The sequence below is a fragment of the Microcaecilia unicolor genome, chromosome 7, assembly GCF_901765095.1.
Source record: "Microcaecilia unicolor chromosome 7, aMicUni1.1, whole genome shotgun sequence".
Taxonomy (NCBI): domain Eukaryota; kingdom Metazoa; phylum Chordata; class Amphibia; order Gymnophiona; family Siphonopidae; genus Microcaecilia; species Microcaecilia unicolor.
The window spans coordinates 71,117,991-71,135,726 of NC_044037.1; the positions used below are offsets into that span (position 1 = coordinate 71,117,991).

Below are 17,736 nucleotides of genomic sequence, written 5' to 3' on the forward strand. Positions count from 1 at the left end.
CTGTAGGAGTGGAGCCATAAATAGTGACTTCCGCCCTTAAGGTTGGCATTGTATAAGTACCGGCACCTTTTTTCCTACAAAAAAAAGCACTGGTTACACATGAGGTCAGAGATATGATTAAATATTATCTCAGCTAGGGTAGGAATGGATAAACATGTCCTGATACAGTATGTGAAGCCCGAGTCACTCGTGTGTGTGAGTGAGATTAACAAGTTAGTTACTTCTTCCATTAAAGGCCTGGTTGAAGAGCCAAGCTTTCACCTGCTTCCTGAAGTAGAGATAGTCTTGTGTTACGTGCAGCCTTTCAGGCAGTGCATTCCAGAGTGTGGGGGCTACTCCTGAGAAGGCTCGCTTGCGGGTATCACATTGTGTAAATTCTTTTGGAGAGGGTATGGTTAGTGAAAGTCCTTGGGAGGACCTTAGTGTCCTTGACAGTGTGTGGAGGATCATCCTATTTTTCAGATACTTAAGGCCATTTCCTTTCAGGGCCTTGAAGATCAGACATAGAGTTTTAAATTTAGCCCTGTATTGTACTGGTAGCCAATGAAGTTTTTGCAAAAATGGTTTGATGTGGTCACGTTGCTTGCAACCTTCTATGAGTCTTGCTGCTGCATTCTGAATCAACTGGAGCTAGTGCAGGCCCTTTGTAGTCAGACCATTGTATAGTGCATTGCAGTAATCCAGTCTTGATGTTATCATGGCATGCACAACTGGGATAAGATTTACCTTCTCGTTGTAAGGAGAGAGACAGTGTAGCTGTCGCAAATAGTAGAAGCAGCTCTTGAAGGTTGCATGGATTTGGGGAATCAGAGTAAGTGTTGAATCCAACTGTATTCCAAGGTTCCTGACTTGTGATTTGAGGGGGAGTTCGTACTTCCCAAAAGGGATTTTGATGTCAGGAATGTATCCACTTGTGTTAGGGACCCAGAGAAGCTCGCTGAATATTCACAGTTAGTGCCAACTGCATAACCAGTAAAATCAGGGGACCTATGTGATTAGGTTCCGATATTCAGCGCCTAACTGGGTAAGTTTAGCGTTTAACCATATAAATAGCAGTCCTATCTTTAACTAACAACTTAACTGATCAGCGCTGAATATCGGCTTAAGCGGTTAACTTAAAAAAAGATAGACATTTAACACTGGCAGCTGGATATGGCCCAGCATTGAATATCTGGATTTAATGCCGGCAGCGGACAGCAAAAGCACTGCCCACTGCAGGTTGACTAGCAGGGGGAGTGTGTTTTCGGCTGAAACTCAAACTTAGTGCTATGTCTCATAACTCCTTTGCTGCCTCCCTCAAATAGGAGCATCCCCCACTCAAGCAGAATTAGTTTCCAATTCCTCTCCTCCTGGACCCCCAACCCCACCTGTAGGCCTCCCTGGGCCTATCATACAATCGCTGGTCTAGTGGCATAGGCGCCCGGTATAAGAGGCTTGGGGAGGCTAAGCCTCCCCAGCCAGCAGGAAAGAGTTAGGCGTCGGGCGGGCGAGCGAGCGGCACCGTGAATCTCCCCTTTCCCTCCCCTTGTTTACTATTGGCCCCGCGTCATCTTTAATTTACCTGCGTTCCAGCGTCGGCCCGCCGCATCATTTCAAAGCCCGCCCTGCTGCCTGTCTCTATTCTTCCCTCCCTTCGCGATGTGTTCGTTCGGCAGAGTCCTACCCTCGAGGAAATGATGTCAGAAGGCGGGACTCTGCCGAACGAATTACATCGCGAAGGGAGGGAAGAATAGAGACAGGCAGCAGGGCGGGCTTTGAAATGACGCAGCAGGCCGACGCTGGAACGCAGGTAAATTAAAGATGACGCGGGGCAGATAGTAAACAAGAGGAGGGAAAGGGGAGAGGAGAATCGCGCTGGCACTGCCGGGTATGGATGGAGGAGGGTCAGGGGACAGAAGGGAATTCGCTGGATATGCATGGAGGGCAGGGGAGAGGAGGGTTGCTGGAATGGGTGGATAGAGGGGATGGCAGAGGAGAGAGGAGGGTTGCTGGAATGGGTGGATAGAGGGGATGGCAGAGGAGAGAGGAGGGTTGCTGGAATGGGTGGATAGAGGGGATGGCAGGTGAGAGAGGAGGGTTGCTGGATTGGGTGGATAGGGGATGGCAGGGGAGAGAGGAGGGTTGCTGGACATGGGTGGAGGGGAGGTCAGGGGAGAGGAGATTTGCTGGACATGGGTGGGTGGCTAGAGGGGAGAGGAGGGTTGCTGGACATGGGTGGATGGAGGGGATGGCAGGGGAGAGAGGAGGATTGCTGGAATGGGTGGATAGAGGAGATGGCAGGGGAGAGAGGAGGGTTGCTGGACATGGGTGGAGGGGAGGTCAGGGGAGATGAGATTTGCTGGACATGGATGGGTGGCTAGAGGGGAGAAGAGGGTTGCTGGACATGGATGGCGAGACGGGAAGACAGGAAGGAGATGCACATGAATGAAGGGGAGAAATTCTGGACATGCATGGAGAGGGGGGAAGAAAGAGGAAGGAGATGAGATGAGGGAAAAGGGAGAAAACCTTCACATCGATGGAGAAAATAGGCAGAAGCTGGATCCACTGGACAGTCAAGTCTGCAGAGGACCCAGCTTTTACTTATGGATGTAAGGCAAGAAATGAAGAAGAAAGGCAGAAAGTAAAGAAATAAATGGAAAGGAAGCCCTGGAACCGGAGTTAAGAGGACAGATAGCAGCAGAATCGGATACTTGGCCAGCATGATCAGAAAAACAAAGTCACCAGACAACAAAGGTAGAAAAGATTATTTTATTTTCATTATAGTGTTTGGAATATGTGCACTTTGAGAATCAGGTGCTCAACATTAAAAGTTTATATTTATTTACTTATTTATGGCATTTTATCCCACATTAAACATGAATTAGGATGTTTTGTGGCTCTACATGAGAATTGTGATATTATGATCCCTTGTTTCATATTGTTGAGGGTCTGCATTTTCCGTATGGGTGGTATATTGGTGTAGTAGGTTCTGCCCAGTGTAATATTTATGGTACAGTAAGGTTCTGAGTGTGTTTTTGCACAAAGTTGTGCATAGTGTTTTGCAGATGAGCGATTGTGGTTAGTATATGCTTTGAGCAACCACTTTATTCTTTGACATATGATACATAGCTAATATCTAAATTTAATAAAAGGTATTAATTGTGACTTTTATTTTTTTCTGTGTGTTATCAGACAATTATGGGTTTAAGCTCCACCCCTGGCCCCACCCCTAACCCCGCCCCCTTTAGCCTCCCCAAACAGTTGGGCCACCGTCCGCCTATGTCTAGTGGTGTATTCAGGGCAGGAGCAATCCCCAATCACTCTTGCCCATGTCAGTTCCAAATCCTAAAACGGCTGCTGCAACTGGGAATTTCTCCTGCTCCTGCTCCAACTACACCACTAGACCACCAGTGATTGTAACATAGGCCTGGTGGGGGTGAGGGGGGCTACAAGTAGGTGAGAGAGTGACACTGGTAGGATGGGGGGTCCAGGAGGGGGGCTAGATGGGAGCAAAGCGCAAGAAACTATTTCTTCAAGGAAAGAGTAGTCGACACACAAAATGGTCTCTTACGGATTGTGGTGAGAACAGAACCCAAAATAGAGTTCAAAAGTGCCTGGAATAAGCAGAGAGGATCACTAGTTGCAAAGAAGTGAGAACAGCTAGAGATCAATTGGCATCTATGGCAATGCACCAGGAATTAAATTGGTCTAACTCAATGATACAGTTCCTATCTGCCCTCATATTCTCTATTTCTGTGGGGAATATGTATTAAATTTACTAATGTGTGCTAATGCAGTTTGTTCCATTAGTAAGCACTGGTATAAAGCAGACATCATTTGAGATTAATTATGTCTGTTGATAAATAATGCACATTAATATGCATTGCACAATTTCGTAAATATGGCCTTACTAGCTGTGTTATCCAGGGTTGCTCGATTAATTCAGTATCTAATGGTTGGCATATTAGATATAGCTAATCGAAATTGAATAAACTTTGTGAAATATATATTAAATCATGTTTATTGCAAAGCATTAAGATATGTAATGTTTTTGTTGCTGTTGTTGTTTTAGAGTTAGGGGCAGCCATACGCCTAGGACGCACGGAGTCGAGGAGGTGGGGGGGAGGGGGGGAGGAAGGTTGGGGGGGGAGGGAGATAAAGAGGGGGCTTGATTTGTGATAAAGGATAATGAAAAGGTTAGCGACACACTGACTTGTGTTAACACCCATTTGATGGACCGGAAAACAAGGAGGGGGGGAACCCGGGGGGGGGGGGGGAAGGGAGGGCTTAAAAGGGTAGAGACATCCTGGAATAACAAGGGGAAGGAAAGGGGGGAGGGGTGAAAAGGGGAGAAAAAGAAAACCTATTGATGACTGTTTAATACAGGATAATGTATGAAAAGAAAAATTTATACCGCTGTATATTTAGATATTGTATGGTCTGTTCGGTTTTATCACCTTCATCAATAAAAATTGTTGAAACATAGAGTTAGGGGCAGCCATATATAAACTTTCTAATTCAATCTCATGAGCAGGGTATAAAAGTTGGCCATGAGAAAATCAAGAAGTCTCTCGGTCAGGGTGGACAACCTCGGTCCTCGAGGGCTGCAATCCAGTCAGATCATCAGGATTTCCCCAATGAATATGCATAAGATCTATTTATATACAATGGAGGCAGAGTATGAAAATAGATCTCATGCATATTCATTGGGGAAATCCTGAAAACCCGATTGGGTTGCAGCCCTCAATGGCTGAGGTTGCTAATCTCTGCTCAAGGTTAATAGTGCTACTTTAAATGACTGCTGTAGATATTTATTTAATGGGAATCAAAGAAAGGGTGCATGGTAGATTTTCAGATAGAGAGAAAGAGAGATTTTGTCTCAGACTGAAACCTTGAACTCAGTGAAAACCAAACATTAATGGTTTCAAAGTAGTTGTGAAGTAGGCTAAGTGCCCCACCATATTCACCAAGCAAAATATCCAATACCTAAAACACTGCTTAAAAAAAAAACCAAGCTAAGTATCCAGTAAGACCTTCCCACTCACAAGAAAATACTAGTCTCTCCTTCCAACTTCCTCTGCTAGGGAGTCTGGTCTAAGGGTTCCCTGCCTTTCCTCTCCGCATAAGTTTCCTATTTTCCCAGGTTGGGGCAAGGCCCAGAGGGTCCCAACAGCTCTCCCATGTTCCCGGCATCTTTCCATTTAAGCTCCCAGAGTCTTCTTTCAGTTCTCAAGGAATGCAAATCTAATGCAAATGACCTGAGACCATTCAAACTCTCAGCTGTTCAGCTTTTTGTTCCCTCTCTCTTCTCAGAAGTAGTTCCACTAACCTCCAGAGGGTTAGTCCCTGCCTTGCCACTTCCCACGTAGTCTCCCTTTCCTGACTACTACTACTACCACCCCAGCAAGTCTCCAGGATTCACCCTAACTATAATAGGAGGACTGAACCAAAGTCATCTTCCTGTAGGGACCTGGAAATAATGCTTTTGGTTTAGAGGACTTATTTCTCAGTGATGGGACATATATCTAATGAGGAAGATCAAAATCCTTTTCTGGATCTGGGGTTCTTAACTCAGTTTTCAAGACACCCCCAGCCAGTCTTGTTTTTAAGATATCTACAATGACCTTATATGTAATAAATTTGCTTATAGTATCTCCACTGTACGCAGATCTCTCTCATCTATATTCATTGTGTTGGTATCCTGAAAACCTGACTGGGTTGAGAGGCACTGCTCTGGATGAAGAGATACCTCCTGCCAAACTTGGTCATATTCAGTCAAGTGGTGTTCAAATACCTAAAGAGCAAACTGTGGGGGGAAAATATATAGAACATATTTTGTTATTTTCAATTGGTAGATACCTAGCTTTCTTGGTTTTGTTGTGTTCACTGTATGATGCCCTGGATTTAACAAAAGCAAAATATCAAACCCATTGTAACCAGTAGTACCTTGCTTTAATAAACAATATTCATTGCACAACAGAATGTAATCAGCATGAGTAATTACTGTCAATTTAAGTGACAAAATGAGTGGCAGCAGGAACAGTCGCCTACTTTCCCTGTCTTTCTCATTTCTCCTCTAGTGATGGCCACATGACAACTTTTGCATCTAGTCAACCATTCTACCCATTCAAACTCTCCTATATTTTGTTAAATATAGCTGGGAGTGACTGTGCTGAGGAATAATGCAGAAGCAGCAAACTCTGAACATCATTTTTCATGTTCTTTTATTTGGCTCCTTTGTTTCTCTTCCACTCATCTTTCTTTCTTCTTTTTCTTCCAATTGCCATGGTTCTTCTTGTTTTGTTGTTGTTGTTTTGCAATAATAAACCTTTTGTTGTTGATTTAATTCTGTTCTCTTTGCTTAGCTGTTTCCACCATGGTCAATTCAAGCAGTCTAGCGGAACAGATTTGTTTTGTCTGAAATGAAAATCTTTTCATTGAGCAGAGACAACATTTTAACATGATTCTGCATAACAATTTAATTTAATCTAATTTGACATTTATATTACACTTATCTTATTGAGCTCAAGATGGAGTACAACCATATAAACCATAGAGGGGGCAATTTGCAGTCACTGGTAGCAGAATTAGACCTTGATAATCAGTGCCAGCCCCTCTCTCAGCACTGGCACAGAATATTTGGCTTCGGAGCAGCTGGCAGTAGTTATCTGAGTGCTACCAATATTCAGAGGCAGTACCTAAATATCTACCCTGTTAGGGCAGCCTTTTTTCTGTCCTACATTAACTGGAAAGCTGGCTTGGTATCACCGCTGATAGGGGTGTGGCTACCATTGAGCAAGCCCAAAGCTGCCAAATGGTAGGGGCCACCTGCTGTGGAACCAAGGTGACCACTATGTGGCCTCTCTGTTTTCCTTCCTCTACACCTCTCCCTTGCCACCGTATGGGTCCAGCATATCTCTGTGCCCTCCCCCCCCAGTCCTCCATAAGCACAATGAGTGGCCAGTAGAGGCAGCAATGAAAACAGGATGCTTTTGGCCTGTCTTGCCAGGGTCTTTCCTCTCCCACATTCCACCCACAGGAAGTTGCATCAGAGAGGTGGGACATGGCAGAGGAAAGGCTCTGGCAGGGCTGGCTGGAGGCAACCTCTATTCCTCACTGCCAGTCACCTGCTGCATTTGGAGGACTGTTGGGAGGGGGCACTGGCAGAGAAATGATGAACCCATTGGGTGGGGGGGGGGGGAACAGAGAGAAATGGGAGAAATGCTGGACCTTTGCGGGGTGCTGGGGGGGGGGAATGAAGAGATTTCAGGCCTGTGCTTGGGGAAGGATAATGATGAAATGATGCCAGGCCTGTGGATGGGGCTAGAGACTAAACCCAGGAGGGGGGAAGACAAGTGAAGAGATTCAGAGAGAGAGAGAGTGATGTTTGGGCCAATGGAGGGAGAGAGAGAGAGAGATGTCAGACCACAGAGAGAGGAGGTGCAAGATAGAAAACTGCTATCCCTGGGGTGGGGAGCATAGGAACAGGACACAAAAGGGCAATATTGGTAGGTTCAATGTTTTTTACATTAGTCTGGAGTAAATTGGTTACAGTTTGTTTAGGATAAGGTTATGATTTATACAGAACAAAGAGATTAAAAGTTGTCTTGATTCAACAGGCTTTATGTGTTTATAGTTGCTTCAGGTAAGCATGTTATGTGATGGAGGCTTAGTTCAGTTCTGTCCATTGTCGTATTCATGTAGTGTTGATTTGGTAATTTGGTTGGTTAGGTTGCTTCAGCGGGGAGAACCTTTCTGAAAAAAATAGGCTTTCAAGTGTTTTTGGACGATTAGGTTCTCTTCGAATTTTAGGTCTTTCGGTAGCATGTTCCAGAGTTTGGTGCAAACATATAAGAAGCCGGAAGCGTATGTTGATTTGTATTTAAGGCCTTTACATATAGGGAAGTGGAGGGTAAGGTAAGATCTCGCTGACTTAGTTGCATTTCAGGTTGGTAGATATATTAGGTTGGTCATGTAGCTCATTGAGAGGCTGAAAATTATCCTGTAGGCTAGAGAACAGATCTTGAAGGATATGCATGCCTTGATTGGTAGCCAGTGTAATTTTGGGAGAATGAGTTTAGCGCTTTCGAACCATTTTTTTACAAAAATGAGTCTAGCTGCTGTATTTTGTGTTGTTTGTAATTTCTTTAAGATTTGGTCATTACACCCTGCATAGACTCCATTGCAATAGTACACATGGGCTAGAACTATGGTTTGGATCATGTTGCAAAATACATCTCTTGGGAAGTATTGTTTTAACGTTTAAGTTTCCACATTGTGTGGAACATGTTCTTTGTAGTGGCCTTGGCCTGGTTTTCGAGTGATAAGTCACGGTCTATGGTGATTCCTAGGATATTCAGACTGTCTGAGATGGATGGTGACAGGCAAGAATTATAAAAAGGACAGCAGACTGGAAAGAAAGTTAAGAAAAAACAGAGAAAAGCAGAGAAGAGACATTGAGACAAGAAAAAAAAAAGAATACTCAGCAAACAAAGGTAGAAAATGTTTGGGTTTTTTTTTTCTGAATTTATTGTAATATGCCAGCTTTGGGAAATGTGCATCTCATTTTAGTTTCTATTACTATGACAGATTTTCTATATAAGTGTGGAATGTGCTTTTTCTAGGATTGGTTTACTGGAGCTCTGAAGGGGTTTCACCTTTTCCCCTCCCCCATCCCCCACAGGTCCAGCATCTCTCCTGCTCCCCTTCTTGCAGGCCAGTATTTCTTCTGCCCTCTCCTAGCTCTAGCATCTCTCTCTTTCCTTCACCCTCCCCGCAATTTATCCAGTTGTTCTCTCTCTCTTTCTCCCCATGAATCCAGTGCTTCTATTTCTGCCCCCCTCATAGATGCAGCACCTCTCACTCTTGCTGTCTTTCCCCCAGTCCTTCAAACCTTACTACTTTGCTGGCGGCAATAACACTGAATCCCTTGAAAGCCCTGACCACATGCCACCAGAACCCTGGCTTCTCTAGTTCTCAGCCCCTAGGCTACTCCTCCACTCCACTTAAAACTTGTACAAATTCATCCTCTCTTTTCACAAATATAGCAGTGGTGTTTCATTTTTGTACATTCTTTATGCAAAACAAAAATTTCTGGAGGGTTTTGTCACTTTCAAGAAACTTTTTAATATTCTGCATCATCTTGTGATGTCTGTAATGCCATCAGTCTATATGGACAAAACGCCCAGCTCCTATAACAATAGTTCTACTAAAAAATTGTATTTTTGGTAAATGAATGAAGTATTGGATCTATCATATACACATGACTCCACCACACTGGCTCAGTAACTTAAACCAAATACAGCTTAGGGTGGGCATGTATTCATCATTAATCCAATATATTTCTTCTTTTTTAATATATTGCCTTTTATCGAAAGTTTTTCTATGTTTCAAAGAATAATACTTAGCTTAAAAAAGCTTCTTCTTCTTTAGTTCACATCATTAAGTCTTCCATAAGACATTGCACACTATAGTAAAGTAGTGTGGTTTAAGATCTAAATGAGGTCTTTTCCTCCTGATTCTTAATTTTTAATCATCAGAAAGTTGAGAAAAGCAAGAGACTTCATTTAAATAAATAACAAAATTTTAAAAAATGTTGTCTTTTTTTTTGGGGGGGGGGGGGGGGGGGGGTACCATGCAGTGTTTTATAAAGGACACTTTTCACACCAAATGAGAATCATTAGCATTGATGCATGGCCAAATTAGCCTCAAACGATATGCAGGTCTTTACTTTATTCATGGCTTCTTTCCAGTGATACAAATGCTTCCCCCAGCTCCATAACTAACATAAAGTTCTACTACTACAAATCATTTCTATAGCGCTACCAGTCGTACGCAGCGCTTCACAATTGAACATGAAGAAAAGACAGTCCCTGCTCAAAAGAGCTTACAATCTAGGCACAGGAGTTCTTGTATATAAGGGGTGTAACACCCCCTTGTGAGGGTTCCTGCATCCAGGACTGAGCTGGCTGGAGTCTCCCTCAGGCAGGCTCCATCAGGCCCCAGAATAGCTGGTGCCTGGTGCCTCCACCTGGTGAAGAAAGGTATCAGCGGTTGGGATTTCCCTCCTCCCCAAAATTCAAAAAGACTGTGAACAGGACTGGCTAAAAGATAAGACAGTTTATTAAATTATTTACAACTTATACTACATTAAAGCATTAAGACATTTGTTAATGAGAAGTAAGCCTTCTTAGTAATTTACTATACTGTCAGAAGGGTTTACATCTTTAAAAATACAAATAACATACAAATGATATTCTAACTTATAAAGAAATCCATTTTATGTTAGGACAGCACTAACAAAAACTTCCATAACAAAAAGGACAAAACAATTAATTGTATCAATTATACACATCATATCAGTCAATACTATTTCCTTTGGTACCATATATTCCCTGTTCAATTGTTATATTTTCTTTCCTTCCTGAGTGGTTCCCTAGATTGGCAGCGCTAAATTTCAAAAGCTTTTTCAAAGATATAGGTTTTCAAGGCCTTACGAAAGAGCGTAAATGATTCTTCCACCCTGATAATTTTTTTTTTTTTTTGGGGGGGGGGAGGGGGGTCCACAATGATGGTGATAGAAAGAAAAAGGCTGAGGCTCAGGTTGATTCCCACCTAGATCTTGAGGGAGGTGGAATTACCAGCCTATCAGTAAGTGAACGTAAAGTTCGCGATGGTGTTTATGGAATAGTTAAATTTGCAAGATAGGATGGTGTAGCTGAGTAAAGTGCTTTATATGTAAGGATAAGAATCTTAAATGAAATTCTCAAATAGATCGGGATCCAATGAAGTTGACGTAGTAAAGGCATAGCCTTATCATATCTTGAGGCTCTACAAATTATGCAAGCAGCTGTATTTTGAATAGTTTGTAAACATTTCAAATTGAATTTGGTAATGCCCACATAAATGATATTACAATAATCAAGACGTATCATAATGTAAGTGTAAGTTAAAATACGCAGTGAATTATTGTCTATTGTATTTCTAATAGAACATAATTGTCTTAGATGATAGAAGGACTTTTTTACTACTTCTGATATCTGATCATTGAGCGATAGAGCTGAGTCTATAATCACACCTAATTATTTGACAAATTGTACCGGAACAATTTGCCTGTCAAACAAGGTAGGGATTAGAGTTGGTACTGAACTGTGACCTGTTTTCCAACAAGCTATTGTCTTTTCAGGATTTAAAAAGCCAGCTGGAAACCTTGTTGAGATAGTCCGACAGTGTTCAATAAACAAACTACTAAACAACCTTTAAACAGTGCTCTTGAACCCAGTTAATCCATTGCCATTGCGGCAGCTTTAAACACATCTCCATGGTCCTTTATTAAGTCTTTTTATTGGAGTAGCAGCATTACCTATGTCCCTCTTGCTCCTTCACTGAGTCTTTCCCCTTGTCCATCTCCACTAGGTCCCCCGGATCTCACCTTCGTGCTGGAGTACTCTGGACCAGTGGCTGCTGGATGTTCAATAATGACTGAGTCAGTCTGGCTTGGCCAGTCTCTGCTGTTGGGCTCCAAGTGCTGATTGTGCTTCCAGAAGCCTCCACCTCCTCCAGGCTCTGAGTGCTGATTGTACTCCCATAAGCCTCCTCTAGAGCTCTGAGCATCAATTGTGCTTGCAGGAGCCTCCACCGGGCTCTGAGTGCCACTTGCATTCGTGGGAGCCTCCACTAGGTCTCCAAGTGCTGATTGCACTCCCATGAGCCTTTCTGCCACTGGGCCTTGCGCACCGCCTGTCCCCCAAAGGCCTTGCCCTGAGCTGGCTCCCAAGGGTTCCTCTGTCCCAAGCCTGCTTCCAAGGGCCGTTCTGCTAGGCCTCAGGCACCGACTGTGCCCCAGAGGCCTTCTGCCTTACCCTAAACATGCTCTCAAGGGCCTCCCTGCCCTAAGCCTGCTCCACTTCTTGGCCTCAGGCATTGATAGTACCTTCTTACCAACCAAAGTGGCTCAATCATTCAACAGTTGCTATTCATCTTAAGTGAGGAGGAAAAAAGCCTCTGTATTCCCGTTTCAGTACATGCTTGTGATGTTAAATCGGGATGGAATCTTCATAGGCTAAAAAAACCTCCTCATGACTTTAATCAACAAACAAACAATCAAGCTAAACCGCAACTGCATTGGCGGCACTAAAGATAAGTGTTCGTCAGATGTGATTGATTGTTTGTTTGTTGATTAAAGTCATGAGGAGGTTTTTTTTAGCCTATGAAGATTCCATCCCGATTTAACAGACACAAGCATGTACTGAAACGGGAATACAGAGGCTTTTTTCCTCCTCACTTAAGATGAATAGCAACTGTTGAATGATTGAGCCACTTTGGTTGGTAAAATTGCATTTGTTTCAAATATTAGTGGTAAAGTCCTATTTTTGATTAAAGTTGTTATTGATAGTACCTTCAACAGCCTTTTTTTTTCTCATCCTGAGGTTGCTCCCAATGACCTCTTTGCCCTGTGCCTGCTCCCGAGGGCTGCTCCACTGTTTTCTTCAGGAGGAGGCTCCAAAGATTCCTTCCCTGCCAGGTCTACAGCCCATGGCTTGCAGTTCTAGGGTTTCTTCAATGAAGAAAGCAGCCCCTTTCAGCCAAGAGCCACAGATCCTAGACAGAATTTCTGTATCAGGGGCGTAGCTACGGGTGGGCCTGGATGGGCCCAGGCCCACCCAGTTTAGCCTCAGGCCCGCCCAGAAGAAGATCCTTACCCTCTCCCACCCCTGCCGCAGTGCTTCTTTTAATGCTGTCGGCTGCTGTGCACAGTCTCCCACCCCCGCGGCAGCTCTTACACTTCGCTATGGCGCTGCCTGCCTGACAGCAACTCTACAGATGCATCACCGACGTCCGACATCCTGCTCCGGGGCCTTCCGCATCCCGCCTCCATAAACAGGAAGTTACATCGGCGCAGCAGAGGGAAGGCCCCGGAGCAGGACGTCGGCCATAGCAAAGTGTAAGCGCTGCCGCGGGGGTGGGAGACTGTGCACAGCAGCCGACAGCATTAAAAGAAGCGCTGCAGGGGTGGGAGAGGGTGAGGAAGTCAGTGGGGTGCTGGCCCAGGAAGGGGAGGGGAGGGGAGGGAACAGAAGGGTGAAGGGTGCTGGACTTGCCAGAGGCAGAGGGTTGGAGGGAAGGGAGAGAGGTTTGGGATTTGCAGAGGGGAGGTTGGAAGGAAGGGGAGAGGTTTTGGATTTGCAGAGGGGAGGTTGGAGGGTAGGGGAGAGGTTTTGGATTTGCAGAGGGGAGGTTGGAGGGAAGGGGAGAGGTTTTGGATTTTCAGGGGGAGGTGGAGGGAAGGGGAGAGGTGCTGGATATGCAGGGGGGTGGAGGGAAAGGGGAGATGTGCTGGATAAGCAGAGGGTTGACGTGAAGGGGAGAGGTGCTGGACATGTAGGGGGGCTGGATGAAAGAGAAAGAGGTGCTGAACATGTAGGGGGGGCTGGAAGAAAGGGAGAGAGATGCTGGACATGTGGGGGGGGGGGGGGGCTGAAGGAGAGGTGCTGGATATGCAGATGATGGCTGAAAGGAAAGGAGACAGATGTGGACCTGCAAGGAGGGCTGGAGCAAAGGGAGAAAGGTGCTGGACCTATGGGAGGGGTTAGAGGGAAGGGAGAGAGGTGCAGGGAGAAAGAGCCAGATGCATAAGGGGAATGAAAGAGAGGAAGAGAAGCTGGTTGGGGTGGGATCAGAGAGGAGAGGGACACATTGGTGTGGAGGAGGGAGAAAGGGGACATAGGGAAGTATACAGATACAGAAAAGAGATGATGGGCATTAGGTGGGAGCATGGGGACAGGGACACAAATGTGAGATGCTCTATGGGGATGGCACATGGGCACAGAGGGGTAATGCCTGACAAGGGGGGGACGGGGATATGGAATACAGATAAAATGCTGGACACTGGAGAGGGGGGTATATGGACACAGACGGGGGGGGGGGGGGAGAATAGGAACACAGAAGGGATATGCTGGGCATGGGGTGCATAGGTGCACAGAGGAATGATGATGGATGAGGGGATATGAACACAGGGGAGATTCTGGACAAGGAAATATAGGAAAACAGAGATGGGAGATGGATGATGGATATGAAGAAAGAAGAAATGTCAAATAGGAGACACTGGCAAGTGAGTTAAGAGAAGACAGAGGGAAGCAGAAACCAGAGACTGGGACCAATATAATTTGAGAAAAAATGACCAGACAACAAAAACGTATTAAAAATATTTTATTTTCAATGTTGTGAATATAACATGTTGGATTTGAAATGTACATCTTGCCAAAGTTGATGTTAAACACGGCTGGAGTCCAGGACAGAAATCTAGGAAAGGACCCCAAAGTCCATTACCAGGCTGCGCCTTCAGCTTCCAGCATGCAGGCTTTCTCTGGCCAAGGAACCAAGCACAATTGCCCTAGTTCCATCCCCTAACACCATCCCTGGCATGTGCCATCTTTATATTTTGCACAGGAGCAAATGCCTTTCTTTTTTGTTTCTCTGGTGTTGTACTACATGCAAGGTCTAGTTTCTTGGGGTTTCCGTTTAATTTATATTTCTAGAGTTTGTGGTCACTTATTCTGTATTTGGCATTTGTGTCTTGTGTGTATGACTGAGGTATTCTGTTAGCATGAAGTTTCCATGTAGCATTCTGTAGTAATTTGGCTTGTTTAGCTTTCCTGATAAATATATTTGTATTTTAGGGCCCTACTATAATATTTAAGGCACTTCTTTTTCATAGTTAGGATCTTTGTTTTTGGAAGTTAGTGTTGGTAGATTTGCTCTAGGTTCTGAGTGACTTTTGTTTTATAGATTTTTAAAAAGTTAATTTATAATATGTCTGTAATTGAGATTACACTAGAAAACAAATTTTCTTTGTATGATGAGTTTTATGGAGAATTGTCCTTGCTGTGCTCTGTATCCATTGTTGGTGGAGAGCCAGGAGGTTCTCTGGATGCAGAATGTGTGGCTCAATTGGGCTGAATAGTGCAGTCTATTGTACTTCCCTTATCTCTCAATTGGCCTGCAGCCACTGAAGCCTGCACTGCAACCCTCATTGAAGTTATGGGGAGTGGGGTAAGGACAGAATATGAGTGCATCAGGTTGCTGTTTTTTCTCTTTCAAAAAAGTTGGCAACTCTAGTGCCCACCCATCCAACCTGTTGGCCCACCCAAAAATTGCCTTCTGGCTACGCCACTGTTCTGTATATCAGAGAAAGTTGATTCTGGGTCTGAATGCCAGGGCGGTCATAGCTAGAATGCCCCAAATATCTCCAGGAAACCTCCTACCCAGCTTCAGTATCTTTATTCAGTGTGTGTGCATATTATTAACCCCAACTTTATAAACTTTAATGGATAATCCTCTCCAAAGTGTGTAAATGTGGATCATCACTTTGTCTTTTCGCCTAGTGATCAATTTACCTTTCTCAGCCACTGTGCTGCTCACTTCCCTCTTTAGCTCAGCGATGTAAGGAATGGATACATTCCTTTCACAGGCAACTGCCAGAGCAAACTATGTCAGAATGCTTTTTTTTTCTCTTTTGTCTTTCAATTTATCTCAGTCAGAGCGCTATCCTGCTTTTCAAAATCTCCATTGACCAGAGATTTCTTCCTCTCCTGTGTCTGAAAAATTCCTCCCTTTACGGGGATTTCAAGGGTAAGAATATTTCTCAAAGGGCCCCTTGGTGAAATACATGCTCTTCAATTTGCTTCAGTTTGACAGCAAAAATAGATTTATACTGCATGAGTTGTTCCCACAGGCCAAAAAAAAAAATATTACTTGAGGCAACACAGAAAACATTAACAGCATGGCAGTCCATATACAAATCTTCTGCTCCTCTCTCAGGAGAGCAATGTATCTTCTCTTACCAGCAGAAAATATTTTAAAATGTAGGTCTTTTCTTTCAACACAAGGGTCAATATTCATAACCCTGGTGAGCGGCATTATATCTAAGGAAAACTGCAGAAAAATTAGACTGTACATTCAAAGCTGAACTTATATCCAGATATTTTCTCAAAATACCTGGATAGTTGTCCGTATGTGCTCATTTATAATGGCCCAAAGGCAGCTTCATTCAAATGACTGCCATACAAACCGTCCACCAATAAGTATCGGCAACTAAATGGGTACGATGCTGACCATTCAATGTTGTATATTGCTAGAAAAAAAAATCAAGCATTTAATTCTAAATATTGGCAAAGAACAGTGACATATATTGAGGCATCAAAGACAAATACCTGGGTGCCAAGATACAAGGTACCACCAACCCTGCTATATGCTGGCTGTCACCCAGACACATGCCACCAATGACCTGGGTTTGTACCCAAGGATTCCTGGCATACCTGGGTATATGCTCAGATATAAAGGGCATGCAGCCAAGTCTATGCTGCACCTATTGGGTTGGTTCATTACCCAGGCTAATGCACAGTAAGGCTGGGAGACACATACAGCCAACATGGCATCACCAAAATGGCAAGAGAACTTCGGCAGGTAAGACATGGAGTTGAGATCCCATCTGGAGTACATACTGCCTTTTTGGTCCAGGAAAGGACCACCTAATGCAGTTTACAAAGCAGGAAAACAGAGACAATAAACAAATATACTCTAAAATCATATTTAATGTAAAATCACCTAGTCAAAACAATTAATTTATGAATTGAAACTTTGGGATCAAGAATACTTCAATAATAGTAGAAGGTATGGCTTCCAACAAATGTGTTCAATGGGAAAACTGTGCTTCAGCTATCAGCATTTTGTTTTGAGGCCCACTAAACCCATGATTAAGCTTGAATCTCCAATATGATGATTTCCAGAGGGTGGTAAAAGAGCCAGTCTGTAAGCCTCCGCTGCTGTATAGAGAGATGTCCAGAAGAGGCTGCAAAGGTTAACAGGCTTTCTCCGCCCAATATTATTTTTGTGTGTACAGGCTTCCAGGGCCAGCTTAACCTCTGGCCCAGGGCGCTGGAGATAAAGGATGCCAAATGCCTGAGCCTGTCATGTCACTACCCTATAGGTTAAGCTGGCCCAGAGGTTACCTGGCCACATTGCGTGTGCAGAGAAAAAAGAAGAGCCATCAACCCCCTTCCTCTTTCTGTCTCAGGCCACCTTCTCCCATCTACCTTTAAAGGCAGTTTTCCCCTCCCAAACACAGACAGTGTTTCACCTAATACTACTCGCGACAGCCCCAGCATGTTCCGTCTCTTACGCCCTGCCCCTCCTTTGATATAACTTCCTATTTCCACAGGGACACGGCAGAGGGAAGACTCAGGGACTGATGCAGGTAGCATTAGGTGAAATGCTGTTGGTATTCAGGAGGGGGAAACTGCCTTTAAAGGTAGGTCGGGGGCTGGTGAGCCTGGGGGGGGGGAGGTGCCAATGGGAGGGCACCACGCCAAACCAAAAGTTGTCCCAAGGTGCCACTGTCCCTTGCGCTGGCCCTGAACACCCCAAATATGTTGTCACGGTAGTCCTAAAATATGCATATTTTAAAAGAAGCAGCTTTGCTTTATGGCATATCAGTTAACTGGGAGCACTATGCACCATAGTGTACAATTAACAGCCAGTGCAAGCATATTAGACACCATCTAATTAAGTTGCATGTGCAAATCCAATCATATTCTAGATTTGCACACACAACTTAATTAGTTAACAAGCCAAACAGCATTTAATTGCAAATTAACCAGCAATTATTGACAATGATTGGCATTAATTAGAATTTATACACACAACTAAGCATATTCTATAATGTGATGCATTTAAATTCTAAGTCACATAGTTGAAAAG

At 44.1% G+C, this 17,736-nt stretch overlaps 1 protein-coding gene across 1 annotated transcript in view; it reads right to left on the reverse strand.

The window, feature by feature from the left end:
- Positions 1 to 6,323: 6,323 nt before the first annotated feature.
- PRRG3 (proline rich and Gla domain 3) overlaps positions 6,324 to 17,736 on the reverse strand; it is a 60,733-nt gene continuing 49,320 nt past the window's right edge. The window contains exons 5-6 of the mRNA XM_030210394.1: positions 6,862 to 6,865; positions 6,324 to 6,334 (exon numbers count right to left, since the gene is read on the reverse strand). The gene's annotated coding sequence lies outside the window, so the exon portion shown is untranslated. The remainder of the gene's footprint in view (positions 6,335 to 6,861; positions 6,866 to 17,736) is intronic.